This window comes from Macrobrachium nipponense, chromosome 36, assembly GCF_015104395.2.
Source record: "Macrobrachium nipponense isolate FS-2020 chromosome 36, ASM1510439v2, whole genome shotgun sequence".
NCBI lineage: Eukaryota > Metazoa > Arthropoda > Malacostraca > Decapoda > Palaemonidae > Macrobrachium > Macrobrachium nipponense.
Window position 1 is genome coordinate 47,951,257 of NC_087220.1, and position 20,246 is coordinate 47,971,502.

The 20,246-nt window shown below is 38.7% G+C and overlaps 1 protein-coding gene across 11 annotated transcripts in view; it reads left to right on the forward strand.

Annotated features, from left to right (window-relative positions):
* LOC135203605 (uncharacterized) overlaps window positions 1–20,246 on the forward strand; it is a 366,497-nt gene that overhangs the window by 302,034 nt on the left and 44,217 nt on the right. For 4 of the 11 annotated variants that reach the window (XM_064233416.1, XM_064233421.1, XM_064233418.1 and 1 more), the window contains exon 2: window positions 18,758–18,865. The exons of the other annotated variants lie outside the window; for them this stretch is intronic. The gene's annotated coding sequence lies outside the window, so the exon portion shown is untranslated. The remainder of the gene's footprint in view (window positions 1–18,757; window positions 18,866–20,246) is intronic. 11 annotated transcript variants of the gene reach the window in all.

The window sequence follows — 20,246 nt, forward strand, 5'->3', positions numbered from 1 at the left end:
TGAAAATGAAAATAAATAACATCTGTCCTAAATCTACCAGTACAGTCAATACAATTAAAGATGTGTCCTCCACTATTACTGTGAGCTAGCTCTGTGCCTAAAGTCTCATTTCAAAATCCAGTTGAGGTTTGTGAAAAGTTTTGACCACAGTATGACCAGGATCATTATGAATGACAAGCGCCTCAGCGGCTTGGTTGGTATGGTATTAGCGTCCCACCTTCGTGGTCGCGGGTTCAATTCTCGGCCATTACACTGAGGAGTGAGAGAGGTGTATTTCTGGTGATAGAAGTTCACTCTCGACGTGGTTCAGAAGTCCTGTAAAGTCGTTAGTCCCGTTGCTGAATAACCACTGGTTTCATGCAATGTAAAAACACCACACAAACAAACATTATGAATGACAGAATAGGAGAGAGGTGTCCCTAATGGCTAGAAAATAGATGAGAAGTCGGGGAAAATAGCTCATCTTAATAATAGTCCATACCAATTCTAGTTATTAATGTTTCTAACTCTGCCTTATGGGAATTCAGGCAGAGCAGAGGAGAATGGAGGACTTTTCATGATTAACCGACTTCTGATGCATCTATCGCAAATCCAATGCACATAAACAGTTTAGACAGGTTCCTGGATATCCTGCAGAGGCCATGTTGTAGTGCAGCTGGTCACTTGACCCTAACAAAGGCCTGCTATTTATTTCAACCTGCCACCTTGTCCATTCACAAGTCAATCACTGCTTTCAATTATTCCATTAAATAATTAATAGTACAAGTCTATTTTGTGGGGCCAAGGTGGAATTTTTTTTCACTTACTCTCATGCTAGAGTGTTTTACCAACAGGCAGTAAGTCCATTCACTTACAAAGGGTCGTTACGACCGAAATATATCGGCACTAATCGTTTTTCAGTTTCCTCCGTGGCATCACCTTTATATATACATATAGCATCATGTTTTATATATTTCGTGATCAAGTTATTCTCTTACTTAGTTACACAGTACTATACTGTACAGTTCTCGGCAAAACAGAAGGTCGAGGAGCTGGTAAGGCAAAGCTTAGCAGACAACATGGCAATGTAAGGACTGCACCATGAACAATACCCTTCTATTTCTGTCTGCCCTTGATCCCAATATATTAGTTTTAAAAAAGGGCAATGTTGGGGAGTGGGAGAAAGACAGTGTAAGCGTTCAGAAAAATAGTGTACAATAGTACACTTACTATGTTAGATAAAAATATGAAACCAGAAATTAGAGCCAAAATACTGGTACCCATAGTTATTTCCTTTACACCTAAATTTGTGGAATGTTACTCAGAAGCCGTTTTGATTTGTTACATTTTTGTATATTTCCGTTTTGCGGTTGGCCTTTTTAAAATTTTTTTTTATATAATAAACATATGGTCTAGTGAATTTACTACCAGTTTACAGATATGCTGCGTTTGGGAACTACTTGTAAGTATCACTACACGTACTACATTAACACTGTTTTGCCTTGATGGTATTATTGAAAGCTGACCTCAACTCCTCACAAATTATGTGAAAGAATTAGCAATTTCTCTCTCTCTCTCTCTCTCTCTCTCTCTCTCTCTCTCTCTCTCTCTCTCTCTCTCTCTCTCTCTCTCTCTCTCTCTCTCTCTCTCTCTCTCTCTCTCTCTCTCTCTCTCTCTCTCTCTCTCGTGTCAAGAAAGAGATTGTTCCCCACTCTTTGGAGTCAAGAAAAACATTGAAATATTGGAAGCTGCCAAATATTGCATCAGTAGTCCTAGATTGATTTACCTCAGTTACTGGGAAGATACTACACTGTAACATAGACTTTTAGAATCAAACAGTGTACTTCATGGACTTCATTGAAGATCATGCTTAACTAACCAGTTATACTTCTTACATGACTATGGTTGGCATGGGTAAATAGCATAGCTAATATGCTATCTTTAATTTGAGATTGAACATGACATAGTGCCACATCGAGAATTAATAGGAACAGTTGGCCAAATGTGCCTGAGTGTTTGGCTTGACAACTTAAATTTCTTGGATCAAGGAGTAAGCACATTTTATAGCAGATGAAATCAAAAGTTCAGCGTGGTACAAAGGAAAGAGAATTTGATTTCTCGGCTAGCAAAGGTGTGTAAGGGGGAAGTGTATGATATCTGAGAGACTGGGAAAGATAAGGGATCAGTTGGAAATGACAGTTGAATAAGGGAAAAGGTCCTATAGCAAGAAGCATGCAATAATAGTTGAGTATAAAATCAACCAGATTTTCAAACTAGAAGGCTGTCCAGTAATCCATGAGCTTAACAGCATACAATATGGAACCCTGACATGGAAGAGAGCCTTAAAGTAATGGAATACAAAAGAAAAGAACCATTGTAAATTATTAAGATTGACCTTGCTTTGAAAAACTGGAGATGGTATAAGAGAAGAGTTAGAATAATTGTCATTTTGGCTGCTCACAAGAGATCAGAATTATGGGCTGCCATTGTACAAGGCCCTTTGGGTTTGTTTAATCCAAGCCAGCTGCAAGTTTAAATGGAATTTAGTGAGGTAGAGGGTACTGATAAGGCTGGATGACGGTATTGTAATACGACTACTATAGCAAGAAGATTGGTGAAAGTAACAGAAATACAAGAATAGACAAAAATATTCATCTAGGAACAACAATGAGCTGATAAATGTATATCAAAAGTAATTGTGGAAGTCATGAAGGAGGGCAGATAAAAGGAAGGACCCTAGTACAGTATGTCCTTGACTACGACGGGGGATCCGTTCCAGCGTCACGCCCTAAGTTGATTTTGCTGTAAGTCTGCTTCTCGCCATTAGCTTGATGCCAGTTCTTGCCATCAATGGCACTTACAATGCCGTAGCTGGATGCAACAAGAAGTTAACGGCTCTGGAAAAGTAATGTAAAGATACAGACAAGCTACTGTTAACTATAGACTGCGGAAAGTTTTTATAATATATATATAGGAAGCTGAGGTTGACGTAGTCATTAAAATGACTGTGTGGCTGGCTGAGTTGGGAAATACTGCTGGGTAGTGAACCCAGTGGTGCATGCTAGTAGGCAAATTACAATGTTTCAACAAATTATGTCTTGGAGGAGATATAACGTTTCTGTTACAAGATTTGAGAAGGCAAGAAAGGAGTAACTGTATCTGGGATTGTATAGGGAATAGCCTGAGTACTGGTAAATAATAATCCATCAGTACAGAGAGCAGTGACTGGTCATGTTTACAAAGTGTATTTCTCCATGTACTGGAGGGTAGTGAAAAAAAATTTTTGGAAAGGGGTAACTGGAAAATGCTAAGCTCCTAGCCAGTATGTGGGAAAATCATATTACAAAGAAGTGCTGTTTTGGCTGTTCTGTGCCAAGACAATAAATTTATCTAAAAGTTCCAGATGGTTTGGACATGTCATGAGAACTGAAGATCAGTTAATGAGAAGTAAGTGGGACACGAAGCACCAGACATTCATTGGAAAAGACCACCACCACCAAGGAAGACTTAATCCTGATGTGAGTTGGGCAGAAATTCCAAAGGACAAGGAGAAGGATAAAACTCATTTCATATCTCGTATCTTGGCTCCATAAAGGGAAAATCTTGCACTGTATTGTGATGGGAATCTGTTCTGCAAAAATTTGTTAAGTCTCCCATCATGTTTACCTTTTATAAAAGTAACAATTGAGAAAAGTGAATGAGATTATACTTCATAATTAGTACTGTATACCATTGACATTTGAGATGCCACATTTATGGATATGTTGCATCGTATGCACACAGCTCTTCCGTACGTGGAAGAGATTCAGATTTTTGGAAATACAAGAGTAGGATTGCATTCCTCTCATTAGTTCCAGGCTTGGCCTCAAATTTCCAGCCTCAAAAGCGAGCAATCAGTCAAGAGTTCTGTTCCTGTAGCTGTTAAATTTCACCTGTGATTTAATTGCAGTCATGCAAGTTAAAATTTCATTGGTATGCACTGACCTCTTGTGTGTCATTTTCTTTTTGAAAAATCCTTTCAAGTGACAGGTAGTTTCCTTCTTTGTAATCTTGTGAAAGGTCCACTGAAATTCCCACTACCAGTGGTCGACATTCCCTTGTGGCAGGATAAACATCTACAGGTGATTAAATGTTTTTCCTATAGGCATAACTGTACAATAGTAGCTCAGGTGATGTATTAAGTGCTGTGACTAGTAATTCACTGGGCAAATCACAATGGAATTTAAGCTGCTTGAGTAATTGAAATATATTGCTCAAATTTGCATTTGGTTGTGACTGCATTACCAAGTAGCTACTTTTTTTTTTCTGTGAGTGATGTTAATTTATTTGGAGTAAAATGTTTTACCATGCAATATAGAGGCATACAGTATTTGCTGTGATGGTTTGGACATGACTGAACCATTGGCCCTGTTTAATAGAAATAACTAAAGGGGTTATTGACCTGATGCTGCAGAAATTAAAACTACAGAATGCTAATGATATAAAAAAGAAAAAGGTACCTCCAGTGATCTCAAGAGGCTCTCTTACTTTAAAATTATGCATGCACAAATGCTTAAAAAAGCAGTGCTATGATTGAACTGCCTAGTTAGTGAATAGTACTGAAATTGTGCACTTGTACTTCTCTGAGGTGATGACAAACCTCTGTCTAAAACTTGCTGCACTCCAGAATTTTTTTATAATTTGAAATAAGGTTATTATCACTAATGATTTGACTTAATGCTAAAGGGTCTCATGTTCATTCTTGAAATCTTCATCCATGAGTATGTATTGCCCATTCTGCACAAGTTGTAGAGAATTATGAAGTCGATTGCCCATTACAGTACCTGCAATTTGATTGTCAAATCATAACAGGTGGAGTGCTTCAATTGTTATGTTCTATCACTCCAAGAAGTGAGAGCGAAATCTCCATTATGGTTTCTTATTTCAAAGCTTGTAATTTTAGAATTTCATATGGAGAATTCTGTAGAGTTCAGCCTGTCATTTTCTGCATACTTGCATTAAAAAAAATTCCCAATAAGTACTCTCCAAAGAGATCGTACTAGGGTAAAGTAAATAGCACAGTATTGTATACGTCTTGTACTGTGAGATCTTAAGTGGAATGATAAAGTTGGATGTGCTATAGCAACTGAAGAAATAACTGTCTTGAATAGATTACCCCCTTGTTTCATCCACAACAAAAATGTATACTCTGGGAAAATATGTCTGAATATAGATTTATCATTTTTGTATGTGAAGATGCAAGTTCATTGTGATATCAGCTGTTTCATTACCATATGTGAAGGTTGTGCTTGTCCTGCAATCATAGACATATTGGTGACTTTTTGGTGTGTATCACCTGGGGGGGGGGGGGGGGTTGTTATAGATGTAATAAAAGTCACTGTAGTACAGGCAGGCCCCAGTTATTGGCGATCCAGTTTTATGGTGCTTGTCGAGTGCTGAAAATCTACATACTATCAGTAGTGCCATGAATTTCCAATTTTCTTTCGTCTGCGAATTTCACTTATCATCAAGCCGTCGGAGCGGAACCCTGCTGATAACCGGGGACTGCCTGTACGTAATTGCTCAATTACACATATCCCGTTTGGAGCTTTTAAACAAGTTGTCCAATTCATAAGGCAGACTTCAGAACACAAAGATATGAGGACTAGCATGATTTTAAGGAGGCTACATTTTGGACATGCATATCACCCCTAGCTATTACCTCTACTATTACAGAGTAGAACGCAGGTCCCAGTGTGCAAATCCTGTAAAAAAAAAAAATCTTAATTTAAAACAGTTGCTCCTCTTATTCACCATGTTTGAGAAAGGGTCTTGAGTGAGGTACTCAGCATTCAACAGGATAAGAGGCAATACTATCTAGTTTGAAAAGTTATAACACTGCATCTTAAATATTGTTTGAAGTTGTGCTTGACACAGGAAATAATGTAATTAGGCATCTAAAATCAAGGATCAATCTCTTCTATGTGTGTGTGAAAAGTTCTTGTGTTTTCTAGGGCAGTTTTACACTTCCAATCTGTATTCTTACGTGGGCTTAAAGACTTGAGAACAACAGTATTTTTAAGTGTCATTGTATGTTGTGTATAAAACTTCAGGCATACAAAACATACTGTGGTTCAAAATCAATAACAGTATCGAGCCCAGCTATTATGACTTTTGTAGGTTTAAAGTTTTTCCAACCAGTACTATTACCTTGGTGCTATCACTTCTTAGGTTGGAGTCTACATCAACTACAGACTGGCGTCATCCTTGGAGAAACAGAAGTTGTCACAGTAATTGAGATAGCTGAGTAGTAGCCTTAGACAATTTTATTAAAGACCATGTTAGGTCCTTTTGCAGCAAAATGAAGAAATCAATGAATAGTGGAATTCATTCCAATGATATCCAGTGTAAAGTTCAAGAAGTTATTCTACAAGCTGGGAGCAGCTGTGACAATGTGGACAATTAATTACAATATGAAGGTTTTAGTAAGACTCTTGTACTAATCTAAAATTACTGTAGAAATTGCCCTCTGGTAACAAAATTGAAATCAATATTTGTAAAGTACAGGCAGTCCTCAGGTTATGGTGGGGGTTCTGTTCCTGGCAGGGCGCTGTAAGCCAAAAATCACCTCGACCCAAATCATAATTATAATGGGGAATAAATGGCACTTACAGCACCGTAAGCCCAGGCTGCAACACTGTAAATTAGGTAACGGCGCTGTAAATCCACTTAAGATAAGAATTGTGGTTAACAGTGCTGCGAGGCAAACGCCTAAGTCAAGAATTATATAACCCGGGGACTGCCTTTACTGATTTTCAAGTTTTTTAATGCTCTTGAGTGAGGCTGGTAATCACAGTCGCCTGTGTTATTTTAGTAGAGTACCACATGATCCCAGGGAAGCCTTATACACATTTAGACAGCAGCTAAGTATATATACTTTGAATTACCCTTCCTTTCTCCAAGGAGATGCCTCCAAGGTTGCATCTCCTATTCTAGTTGCACTCGCTCTGCAGTCATACAAGAAACGGTTCCCACTAAATGTGGTTATGTACTAGTATACTACTGTATCTTCAAACACAAAAGGAAGATCCCTGTTTCATGATCATAGTGGTTTTTTTAATTTCTTCTCCAGAGATGGTTCTCATCCTTGGTTTGTGTATTGGTAAATTGAAGCTGTTCCTGTAAGTGTGACAAATCCAGAGTGACTAAGGAAGAGCTTTTCCATCAATTTCCATAGTATCTCATCTTATTTAGACCCTAGGAGTTAGAGATATGGCCAGACTTATCTTCTTCCCATCACCCAAGCTGAACGTGAAACGGGAAAGTGCCCCAGTGCTTGGCTTTGTAGCTATGCTTTCATGTTTTGTTAAGAGGAGGGCTTAGGTGTTTGTTGTATATGGCATCTAATGCAAGTAAATTGGCCTTGCAGCTAGGGATGCTACAAGGAAATTAGTTGAGTAGGTAAAGTGTTAAATGGAAGAAATATAAATCAGTCTGTATCCTTATGAACAATGATTTGAATTAGACTTGGCCTCCCCCCCTGTTAAAGGTGGTGCCTAGTTGAAATTTAAGAGAGCTAAAGGCAAATGCCAAATTTTATCAGTGAATTGACGTGTTATAGAATCTTTTTATGTTTGAAATAAAAAGTTAAAGGATTGTTTAAAACTGGTTACAAGTGTGAGAAAAATTGTCCTTTGGAAGGATGGAAATAGCTGTTGAAGAGAGACTTGTGCACCATCACAAGTTATAGGACCAGCAGAGAAATTCCGTAACTTTCATTTTAATTGAACTTTACATAAAAACCCTCCAAATTTTCACCATTCTGTAATTTGGCGCCATATTTAAGTTCCAGTCTTCCGTTCGACGGGGCATGTGAACCCGAAGCATTCACTGTTAACCCGGGAAATAATATTTGATGAATATATTTGAATAGCTATGTAACCTCAGAACTGCGCAAGATGAGTCCGATGCAACTTGGGGACTGCCTATAAACAGTACCCAGCCAAGGGAAGAAAAGAGCGCCTTAGTGGCGTGATTGGTATGGTCTTTGCCTGCCACCTCAGTGGCTGCGAGTTCAATTCTCAGTCATTCTATTGAGGAGTCAGATGTGTATTTTTGGTGATATCAGCGCCTCAGTGGCGTGATCAGTATGGTCTTGGCCTGCCACCTCGGTGGCTGCAAGTTCAATTCTCGGTCATTCCATTGAGGTTTGAGAGATGTGTATTTCTGGTGATAGAAGTTCACTTTTGACGTGGTTCAGCAGTCATGTGAAGCCGTTGGTTCCGTTGCTGAATAACCACTGGTTCCCTGCAACAAAAATAACATACAAACAAACAAACAAACAAACAAACAAAATTTCTGGTGGTAGAAATTCACTCTCGACGTGGTTTGGAACTCATGTAAAGCCGTTGGTCCCGTTGCGAATAACCACTGGTTCCATATAACATGAAAACACCATACAAACAAACAAGGGAAGAAAAGACTTTTGGGCTGCTTGCCATTTGTTCTACTTTTGAGATTGGTTACTGCAAAATTGATAGATGGATGTGCTTATGGAAGTAGCATTAAAAAAAAATTTCATATTTGCAACACTAACTAATCATGAATTTTAAAAATTTAAATGAAATTGCCAAAAAAGTAGTTTTATAGCAGGAAATTGAAAACCAGTAACTAATCACAGTACAAGGTGATTTAACAGCCAAATCCTGTAAACCAACAAGGCTTGTAACAACCAAAGGCCATAGACCTACAGTCAGTTATATTGATTAAGAGGCTACAAAGGGTACAGAAAATAGATTACTATTTGAAGGGGTTAGTGAACTGCTGGTAAAATTCAGAAGGATTATAATTTACCCCTTTCAATTGGTAATTTATGACAGCATCCATCTGTTGAAATATCAATGGGGTTGATGGCAGGGTATCAGCCATACCAAGGGATTTTGTAGGTTGAAAGGTTAGTGCACCAGATAGTATAAAAAATGAAAGGCTGGAACGGGTTGGCTCTATTACATAGAGGAAAAATGGGAAATACCAAAGAAGTGCTTATTTTAGTCTCATAACTTCCCAGCTGGTTCCATTTTTATATGGAGTCGCCGTTCGGGATGAGCCGTTTCCATCTATTTCTATGATTTCCTGAATTAAGGACAAATAAATCATTAGTAATGCAAGGTGCAATTTACCCAATGTAAATCTGAACAGAAGGCCTCATTCATAATGTCTGTCTTCATCCCTGAACCCCTCAATTTCTGTCATAATTTTTGTCAGTCTAGCCATTCACAGTGGGAATGGTAAGTGAAAGGATAGTCTGGCTTGGTGAGCCATTAAATTTTTTTATGTATTAAATCATACATTCACACACCCACTGAATTTTGCATCAAAATATGGAAGCTTAATAAAGAACCCGTCAAGGCTTAAGCAATATTTTCCATTTTGTCAGCAAGGTACTGTAGGATTTAAGGACATTTAATCAATAAGAAGGAAAAGAAGTTGGAAAAGGCTGCTGGCAGTCTTGCTTATTTAATATTTTTATTCTAGATAGGTAATGTTAACTGGTTGTATATTTCGTGATATACAGTCATCCGTGATTGTGCAAACAGGTGTGTGAAATTTTCTTTTCTCTCTAGTTACATATTGTCAGGTAGTTCACCAGCTGTATAGCTTATGCTTTTAGTGTCGTGCATGTTGTAAGTAGTGCTGCAATTAAGAATTGGTTTGAGATTGAATGTCTTCCTCTCTTTCCCACCGCTATCCCTACATTAAGGGGTAGGTTGCTGGATGCGCCTTCTCTACTGCCTTCTATCAAATGCATCATGCTCCACCAAACCTCTTCTCTCCATATCTTCCTTCACTTTATCTCACCATTTAATTACTTTATCTTACCATTTAATTCTCTGTCTCCCTCTTGATCTTCTTCCTCTTAACAGGTTCCTACCAAGCCCTCCTCACTCGTTCCTCATCATCCATCCTTAAAAAAACATCCCCGTACCATCTCAATTGTGATTTTTATTACCTCTGTAATCTTTACTAAGTCTGCCCTTCTTACAATTTTCCAATCTCTCAAGCAGCGATATTCCCATAATCCACTTCAGCATTCTCATCTCTGTTCTGTCAAGTTTTACTTCCTCTTTTCTTAAAGCCCAACTTTCTGATCCACACATCAACACTGATCTTATCAGTGTGCTATAGGTCTTGGCTTTTAGCTTGATTGTAATTTCCTTATCACATACTACTCCAGCTACCTCTCTCCATTTCCCCCTTGCAGATTTTATCCTGTCAGCTTCAGCCTCACATCCTCCCTCTTGGTTTAGAGTAGATCCTAAGTATTTAAACTTTTCCACCTGTTTTATAATTGAACCTCTTCTTTCTTCCATTACTATTCTGCCTTTAGCTTCCCTACTGCTCGGCAAAACCTCCGTTTTATTCACATTCACCTTTAAGCCACCCTTCTGTAAAAGACTCCTGCCACTCTACAATGTCTTATGCACATTCACTTTTATCCCTGGTGTAATCCAACACTAACTTCACTTCCAAGTTTTCTCTTATTATTTATGCGCACATTCTTTGGTAGTTTATCATCTCGATCAGTGTAACCAACTTTTCTGAGACTTTCCTCTTCAAATACCAAAACATCACTTCTCTTGGGATGCTATCTTATGCTTTTCCAGGTGTATAAATGCACAATAGAGCTCCTGGTTTCCCTCTGGCCTTGTTTCCTCTAGCTGTCTTGCTATGGAGATGGCATCCACCGTCCCTCTTCCCCTCTGATGAGAGGAAGAGGGACGGTGGATGCCATCCATAGTGCTGTTTCCTGATCTTTACCATTTCTCGTATTCTCTCATCCAATATCCTCTCTAAAACTCAATCCATGCTGTAATGTAACTACTTTAGATCCCTTTAAGACCCCATATGAAACAAAATTAACCAGAGCTATGTTTCAGTAGTTGTCTTACTGCTAGGGGCTTAAGTAACAGCTAAAAAATGTTGGCTTCTCCATTATACTTTCTTGGTGGGTCACATGTCTTCAGTATTGTAAATATGACACCAGCACTCCACACAGCCCTTTCAATTGTGGTTCATTTAGTTCTAAATCTTTGGGATTTTCATTTTGGTAATGCTATGGATTATTATGTCTCGCCATGACTCTATGACGCACTTTATGATCTTTCAACATATAGAAAGTAATTTTCAAATTTCTGACCATTTGTGATCCAGCAGACCAGCCTCGGTTTATAGGGGGTGTATGACATCACAGCAGATCAGCTAGAGACAGTAATCAAAGTTCTAGAATTCAGTCACAAAATTGTAACTTTTCTTTGCCAATGCCTTTGGCAAACTTGACTGCATGCTGTTCAGTAAGCTCAAAGGAAAGTAGATGAGTACATGTATAGAAGCCTAACTACAATAAATATCAGGTTCTCATAAGGACAACTTCTCAGTTTTATTAGCAACTTAGCATGCAAAGTTTCTGCAAAGTCAAACATGGAAACTGAAGCATCAGAATTTCATAGATAATGCAGGCTGTACCTTTGGCAGCCTCAATAGGGTTAACTTGAACAAAAACAGGTTAGTTTTAAAAAGAAAAAGGATCTTAATACAATTTGCGTGCTCTGGAAAATGACTAGATTAATTTACTTGCTCACCTGTATGGTCAACATACCAAACAACATATGCCAAGTACATCTAGTAGAAGTGGTTTGCTTTACAACTTTACAAATAAGTTGAAAATCTATATCACCCTTATTGCGCTAGTCTCCAGTACCATGAAATAGTGCTGCTATAAAAATCAATTTACCAGCACCACCCAGTGAGAAGAGAAAAAAACTGCCCTTCATTAGACTGAAGACTGTGAAACTAGTAGCATCCAGCTTTCATTTTTAACTGAAGTAATACACCTATAAATTCAGAGAGTGTAGTCCAAGCCTACCATAAAACCCAGTGGCAATAGAAAAGAAGAAATATTATTTTCATTTCTTCCATCATAATGCTAGAACTGCTGTTGGATGGTTTACCAAGATTGCTATTGTATCGTCTCGACTAACCGACCCCCTTTGCTTCTTAACCCTTACATCAGTACATATGAATCTTAAGTAGATAAGCTCCTGGATATCCTACATTAAAAGCTGTGCTATAATGCATGCAACAGTCACATGCCCTATTTTGAGTGAAAGGATCAATTTTAATTCATATTTGTGGTATTTACCTTTGTATGCTGACAGAACAGTTGTTTACTGAACTACATTTTTTATAGCATAGTCATTGTCTTTTCCTCAAGGAATAACTTTTCCATGGTCTATCCAGAGCTCCATGGTGACCAGACTAATGTCAAACAATTCTCTGAACTGGTCGTATGGCCGGGTATTGTATCGTAATTATAAACATTGCAACACGTGATAGAGTATAAATGGACTCTGGATAATAGGGCACTTTTTGTTATCCTCAGCGAAACGCTAATACAGGCAGTCCCCGGTTATCAGCGGGGGTTCTGTTCTCAGCGGGTTGCTGGTAAGCGAAAACGGCCATTAACCGAAACTGTGATTTATGGCGCCAAGTTTCATTAGGTATGTTATGGAGCCATAACTCTACTATCAGCACCTTATGTCGCCATTAATCGGGAACTGCCCATACCCAGTTTACCTACTATATCAAAACTGCAAGGAGGAGAAGTGGTTATGTGCATACAAGTTATATTGTTTTCATACAACCAAAATTCGACCAAGACGCCATTCCTTTCTCTGCTCGGTGAAGAAACCAGAGCTCAGAGAAGTCTGTTCTTATTGATTCAGCTAGGTGCATAGCTTCAAGTTCTAGTTAAAAGATTTTTTAGTTTAGATTGTGGAGCAATGATTTGTGAGTGAAAAGGCGTGATTGGCTCATTTTGCCAGCGCACAGAGGGGCTTCTTACGATTATGATCATAAGGCTAGCTTCGAGAATTTTCTTCTTCGTTTATTAATTTCATTACAATGGTCCCCCTGTATTCGCAGGGGATGCGTACCTGACACACACACGGCGAATGGTTAGAATCCTTGAATAGAGTTGGAACCCTTATGAAAACGCTGAAATGGCCTATTTTGGTAGTTAAAACCCAAGAAAACTCCACTAAAAATTTTTATACCTGGTTTTTTTTATAGTTTTATCACTAAAGGTGCATTTTATGGTGAAATTGCTTTTAAAAAACCAGGAATTTCTGGATACTTTTCAGAGGAAAATACTGCAAAGTTGAAATTTCCACAAATAATTGGTAGATATGGTCCAGAGAGAAATTTGCGAATCCAGAGAATGCAAATAAGGGGGCCCCACTGTACCAAGGTTCATGGAAACTTATAAGTTGAAAGCTAATTGCACAAATTTAGTTTAAAATTTTGTAGTTTATAGTGTGCATGAAAAGCCGTAAAACACCTTTTTTCGCCAGCACACATCACTGCAAGCAATTTAGGATCATTAACTCCAAGTTTCATTCTTTGCTTATTGATTTCATTACTGAAGTTCATGAAACTCCCAACTTGAAAGCCGAATGTGTAATTTCAAGTTCCAGCTAATAAAATTTTTAGTTTAGACTGTGGAACAGTGATTTTAATGTGCATGAAAAACAGTAAACCGTCTTTTTCACCAGTACATGGCGCTTCTTGCATTTTGCAGTTGCCAGCTGTTTGTAGAAGCGAAAGTTTTTTTTCACCTTACTGGGTGTCTCAATATAATAGAAGACTCCTTATCAAGGAAAATGACAGCCTCACCTGAATGGAATTGGACAACTACTCTTTCAGAAAATAGCCAACATGCTTCCACAAATGGAAATGAACCTGTTCGCCACATATGAGAATCACAAACTTCCAGGCAAGCAACAGCAAGCATTGCCTTCCTGTAAGACTAACAGATGGAGGACGACATATCCTTTCCTCCATAGTTACAGATTTTGAGGATGTTGAGCAAACTCCTATACTACTAAGGATCAGCTCACTTAATATAGCCCCAAATTAGCCAAACAGGCATAAGTTCCTATTAGTATGTACTATATTAGTGGGTGAAGAGATGAATTCCAAAACTGTCCGCTGTTTTATCCCAGTTAGTAGGAGGGAAAGTGGTTTTAAGGATTGTCATTTCTAAGCCAAGACCTTCACGAGTGGATTTTCTTAAATATTTATACCATGAAAATTACTCGTCCAACATTGCTAAGTACAGACTTCATATATCTGGTAGTACCAGTATGTGCAGTATGTACGGAAGATATAGTTACATTATATCCATGCCAAGAACCCAGTCAAAATTCTAGTGAAACAAATTTTAAATTTCTTATTCTATTGAAGACAAATAAATACCTTGCAGTTACAGAAATTGTAGAATGCAAGGCAACATTGACAGGATCATTGATTTATGATTTCCTGATTTGACTAGTATAGGAGTTGTCACTTCCCTTCTTCAGTCCTTTGCACTACAAAGATCAGCTCGAGAAGGCTTCCAGTTACTTGGTCCCTGAACAAGGTGCTTAGACTTCAATCAGTCCTGCTATTCAGTGGACCTGATACAAACTACGGGTCTTCCTCGTAGAGGGGGACAATCACAACTCACAAGCTTCAGTATGCAATGTTCTTGATTGCATTAGCATCAGGAGCTCGTATTAGCAACTAGGTTCCCTTAGATGGGGATAATACATAGAGTAAAAAGCTGACAATCGGTTTTTATTGTCCTCTGGCCTGTCATTCCTGGCCAAGAATGGGACCCCTTTAAGAAGGAAATTATTTTGAGTAAACTACAGTTAACAGATATAACATTATGCCCAGTTCATGAACTTGGGTTAACCTAGAGGTCATGTCAGACATCCCAAAAGGTCAGTTGTTTCCTACTCACTAGTAACACTTGCCACAACCTTGAATGAATTCGACTACATTGTGTATCGGTACGTGGCAAAGATGTTTTGACCCATAGGCACTGCAGCGGCAAACCATGGGTCTTCCCAACACGTGAGTATGCTAATTATCGCTGGGGGTGGTTTGACAACGCTGCAACCATACCCAGCATGCCTAGGTAAGTCACAACAGAACTTCACCCTAAAAACCGTAAGTCTGCACTTAGTTTCTTGTTATTTGCTACCAAACCTAAAGGTGTTTGAAATAGATAATGAGGCCTTGAAATTTAGTGGCATGGCCCTGGACCAGGAAAATTTTGGGGTTTATGATTAGAATCCAAGTGCTTTTCATCACCCGTCCATTTCTTTGTAAAGCTCCTTGAGGATGAGACAGTGACCACACTATCAAAAAACATGTTTTGATGTAGGAAAAACCTATTTTTGGTAGTCTCTGTTGAGTCCTCAAAACCCTCCCATTTCCTTGATGAAAAGACTTGGGTTTTGACCAACGGAAAGGAATGGCGTCTTGGTCGGACTGTGGTCATACGTAAACAACATGATGGTGCTTATGCGCATAACCACTTCTTCATCCTGCGGTTTTGATGGTGCGTATGGGTATAACCACTTCTTCGTCTTGCGGTTTGACGTAGTAGCTAAATGGGTATTAGCGTTCACTGAGGATAATATAAAATGCCCTATTATCTGGAGTCCATTTATAATCTATCACTTTTTATAATGTTTATCAATATAAGATGATACCTGGCCATAAGACCAGTTAGGAGAATTCTTTGTCATTAGTCTGGTCACCTTGGAGCTCTAGATAGACCATGGAAACGGCACTCCTTGAGGACTCGGACAGCGGCTACCAAAAATAGGTTTTTCTACGTCAAAACCTGTTATACAAAAGCTGATAGTAACTCTGCATATTATGTAGCCTGAAGTCATACAACTTTGTTACAATGTATTTGTCATTGTTACTATAACTATTTAAGAGTACTTTAACTAGACTACAGTCACATCTTCAGACTCATATGGCTCACCAGATGGCTCTCATATGATCCGTGAATTTTGGAATAAGGAGAACAAATGGAAACAAGAATGAAAAGAACTGAGCAGTCGTATGTCAAAGGGATACTGCAGAACACCTATAGTAGTCTCCAAGGGGCCATGTCAGGCATGGTGTATGCTTCCTTAAGGGAACAACATTTTTGTGTACTGTACTTTGCTGATTGTTAATTTGCTCCAAGTAATACTCTGCTAGAAATAAATTTAATAGCTATACATTTTCAATAGACTTACGTTAACTGCTCTGTTAAGGAAATTGTGTAAAAGTTTGTGTAATTTATTATTGATTTGCGAGGGATGTTGCTGTTTTGATTGCTTGTCTTTACATCGTGCCACATTGCATTCAAGCCATCCTCATTTATGCAGTCTGATGTTATCATGGGGAATCTTTGTTCCTTATAGTGATTCATCTCATCCTTTAAATGTAGAATTTGATGCTTGCTTGTCCTTTACCACCAGCCTTTGGAATTGTCTTCCTTTAAGTTTTCCAGGTCCCCTCCCCCTTTTTTTGTGTCACTCTTGAAGGACAATATGATCATTTGTCTGTTGGCCTTTATGGAAAAATCACAATAATCTTGCTCTTGGGAGATTTTCTGATGCAAGAAAGCTCATTTCATACTTAGAATTATGTAGGTCCTGTCAAATAAGAATATTATAATATTAGAAGGTTGTTGTAGATATTGTCAGAGTGGATACTAGTAAACATTCATGTATCACAGATATGTTTTAATTTTGTTTGTATATGTGTAACTGACAAATGTGGTTTGGTATCTCCTTATGGGAAATATTAGCAGAGAAAGCTTTCGGTACTGTTGTAGGGTTGGTTTTAATTGTTGTTGGGTCCCATCAATAAATTTTATTCATCTTGTTACAGGAAGTAAAACTAGAACAGAATTTCGATAGTGACGTAATTTATATTTGGTTCCTGCTTGATCTACCTACTACATGGCCACCCTTGTCTGTTGTGGTTATACTGCCCATCTGCTGCGTAATGTCAGTTGTTAAATATGGTTGTAGGTCATGTGGGTAAAGTATTTGGCTTTCCACCAGTCCAGTTAATAAATCTGAATTATTAGCTTCTCTTGAAAAACTGGAGAGTTCAGATCTCTTTGAAAGAAGGTGTGCTCTCTCTCTCTCTCTCTCTCTCTCTCTCTCTCTCTCTCTCTCTCTCTCTCTCTCTCTCTCTCTCTCTCTCTCTGGAGCATTAGTTCACACTACTTTATTTGTCTGGCTGAGCTTTTGTTTGTGTATTATGGGGAACTTAGTAATTTTTATATTTGTTGGTTGTGTTTAAAGGAAAGGAAAGTGTATCACACTGACACTTCAGGTCTGGAAATGTACCACATACATGGTAGATTATACATTAGGTGTAAATCCTGACCAGTTGATATCTCAAGACATTCTATATTTTTCATTAATTATGAACATCTGTGGACCTTTGTTCATATTTTTTAATACATCACTTAAAGCACTAAAATATCAGGGCAAGGTTTTTTTTCATGTGTATCGCAAGAAATGTAAGTTCACTCAAGATTCAGGTACCTTTTCCTGGAGCTGACTAGATCCATCTTTACCATGACTTTAAAATATATGTGCATATTATTTAATATTTATACATACGTGTACAGGCAGTCCCCAGTTAATGTTGTGGATTCGGATGTTCTCCGATTGCTCGATCATAAGTGAAAGTCGGCGATAACCGAAAATCTGTGATTTATGCCGCTGATAACTGGTTAATGGTGCCTCTTATTAGATATGTATCAGTGCCAATAACTGGAAATGTGCATTATGGCGCTGAAAACCACCCATTTTTGGTGCTGGACAAGCACCATAAAACAAGATCCCCCGATAACTGAGTCTGCCGATAGCCAGGGACTGCCTGTGTGTATGTATACGTATATTCATATGCAGGGAGTCCCCAGTTAACAGGTGGGGTTCTGTTCCCAGCCAATGCTGCTAACCAAAAATCTACAATAACAGCACTAAAAACCTGCTTAACGGCGCTGTTAACCGGATATCTGCACCTTTAACCATAGATCGGCACTGCTACCACAGATCAGCACAGAAAATCCAGGTAACAGTGTCCCTAGACAAGCACTGTAAAACTGGATAGCCGTTTTGACCAGGGACTACTTGTATTAGTATATAAATGTTTATATGTGAATCCCTCTCATTTTAACTGGTTGTGATTTTATTGCCTGAAGTGAACAGAGCATCGTATAAAGATGCTTTTTTTTTTTTAAACTTCATAGTGTTACATACAAGTATTAATGAGGTAGTAACTCGTCACAACAGTTTAACTCGTCACAACAGTTCATCTTGCAAATAAAGTCACCTGGAAACAATCATACATGCAGTATGGTACCAAGAAATGCTTATGATTCATTGGATCACCATATCCAAAAAGCTAGATGGTACTGTTGGAACACTCATCTATGACATGTACACACCCTTTCAACTTAGATATACAGTACTGTATATTGACAAGCACATTTAGAAAGAATTGTATCACTTGCACATACCTAGTATCTTCTATCCTTAGAACTGAAGATGCAGTGATGAGACCTAAAGATTACTCTGCAAGCATGACTCTTATGCTTACAGTTCGTGAATCATGTAGGTTATTTATTGTACTGCATTTACTTTTGACATTGCATGTGGAGAGTTGTATTATATTACACAAACCCTTAGGTCACCCACTTATTCAGAAGTATATATTTTTAGTTTATCTCTTGTACTTTCTAATGCTGCATAAACCATACGTTTACTTTTTATTTCACGAACTTAACCTCAAGGCTTATTATTGGTAGAGTTTTGGAAACTCCAACCTCGACCTTGGTTTTTCGTTTGCTCTTTGTTTGGTGTTTGGTTGATTTTGTCTTCATCCCTTACAGTTTGTGCTTTTTGTGCTGCATGGAGCCTTGTTTGGTTTATGTATAAGTTACACACCTTCATAGGGTTGCAGCTCAGACTTTCTTTCTACTGCATACATAAGGCTTAAGGTTTGTTTTCTATTTTAGTTATAATTCACCTTTTTTTTTTAAGCCATAGATTTCAATGCTGTAGAGATCATTGAATTTTGTTCCTTTGTTGCATATTAGCATTTTGTTTCTGCAGCAAAAATGTATTTAGAATAACTAGTTTCTTCAGCTGAGTATTGGTAATTGTTTGAATAACTATTTAATTTCTGGTTCGACAAGTTGTGTATACAGGTTGTGCTCAATACTGTATTAAGATACCAAAAGGATGTAAGAGAATTTATCGTAAATTTCTGCTATAATTGCAAATGTTTCTAACACTGGACAGTGTTTCATTACTTACAATTTGGTGTTTGTTAAAGAAATTCACTTTAAAGTTTGTACATGAACTTCCCTGACAGATATATACTTAGCTATAGTCTCCGACGTTCCCGACAGAATTTCAAATCTCGCGGCACACGCGACAGGTAGGTCAGGTGGTCTACCTTACCCGCCGCTGGGTGGCGGATGTACGAACCACTCCCGTAAGCTTGTCAGATTTTTCTCTGTCGCGGGAACGATAACAACTGTTGTCGGTTCCTCTCGATAGTTTTTCGATTCTCGCTTGCCTGGAGTTAATTTGGACTTCTTTTGGTGACGTATTCGCTTTGTTTGGCTTGGCATACGCTGATTGTGGACCGGTTTGATTTTGAGTTTGATTTTCTTTAACGATGTCTGATCTAGAATCGGTAGTTAAAACTTCGGTGTTGTTTAGGGTTTGCGTGAATGAAGGATGTAAGGTGAGGTTGCCGAAAGCTTCGGTAGACCCCCACACGGTTTGCATGAAATGCAGGGGGAATGATTGTGCGTTTGCTAACCCTTGTAGTGAATGTAAGGGATTGAATGAAGAAGAATATAAGGCTCTCTCTTCTTATGTTAGGAAGTTGGAACGTGATAGAGTGCGTAAGGCTTCCTCTAGAAGTTCTAGCAGATCTAGAATGAGTGAGTTGGATGTGGATCCTAATAGTACTAACGTAGAATTAGAACCTTCTTCCCAAGTTGCAGCCCCGGCTCCCCGCACCGAAGCCGGAGATTCGCCTTCGGAGGCGGCAGCTCTGAAAGCCAAGAATCGTTCTGTGGATCAGAAGATTCGTCAGTTGGAAGGTAAGGAGAGTGTTAGTGATCAGTGCAGTGTCCCCAGTGTTGTGGAGGGTGCGTCTGACCGGCTCCTTAGTGCCTCTAGGCCTAGACCTCTTCCAGACTCCCAGTTCCAGTGGAGTAGGAAAGTCGAAAGCCGCAGGAGGGCTAGGGAGAGCCCCCACCGGTCAGGCGTCCCCTCGGCAGATCCTGAAGTACGCTCCCAGGCTGCCTCGGATCGCTACAAGAAAGGAGCTCCTACGCCAATGCTTCTCCTCTTCGTCGTCTC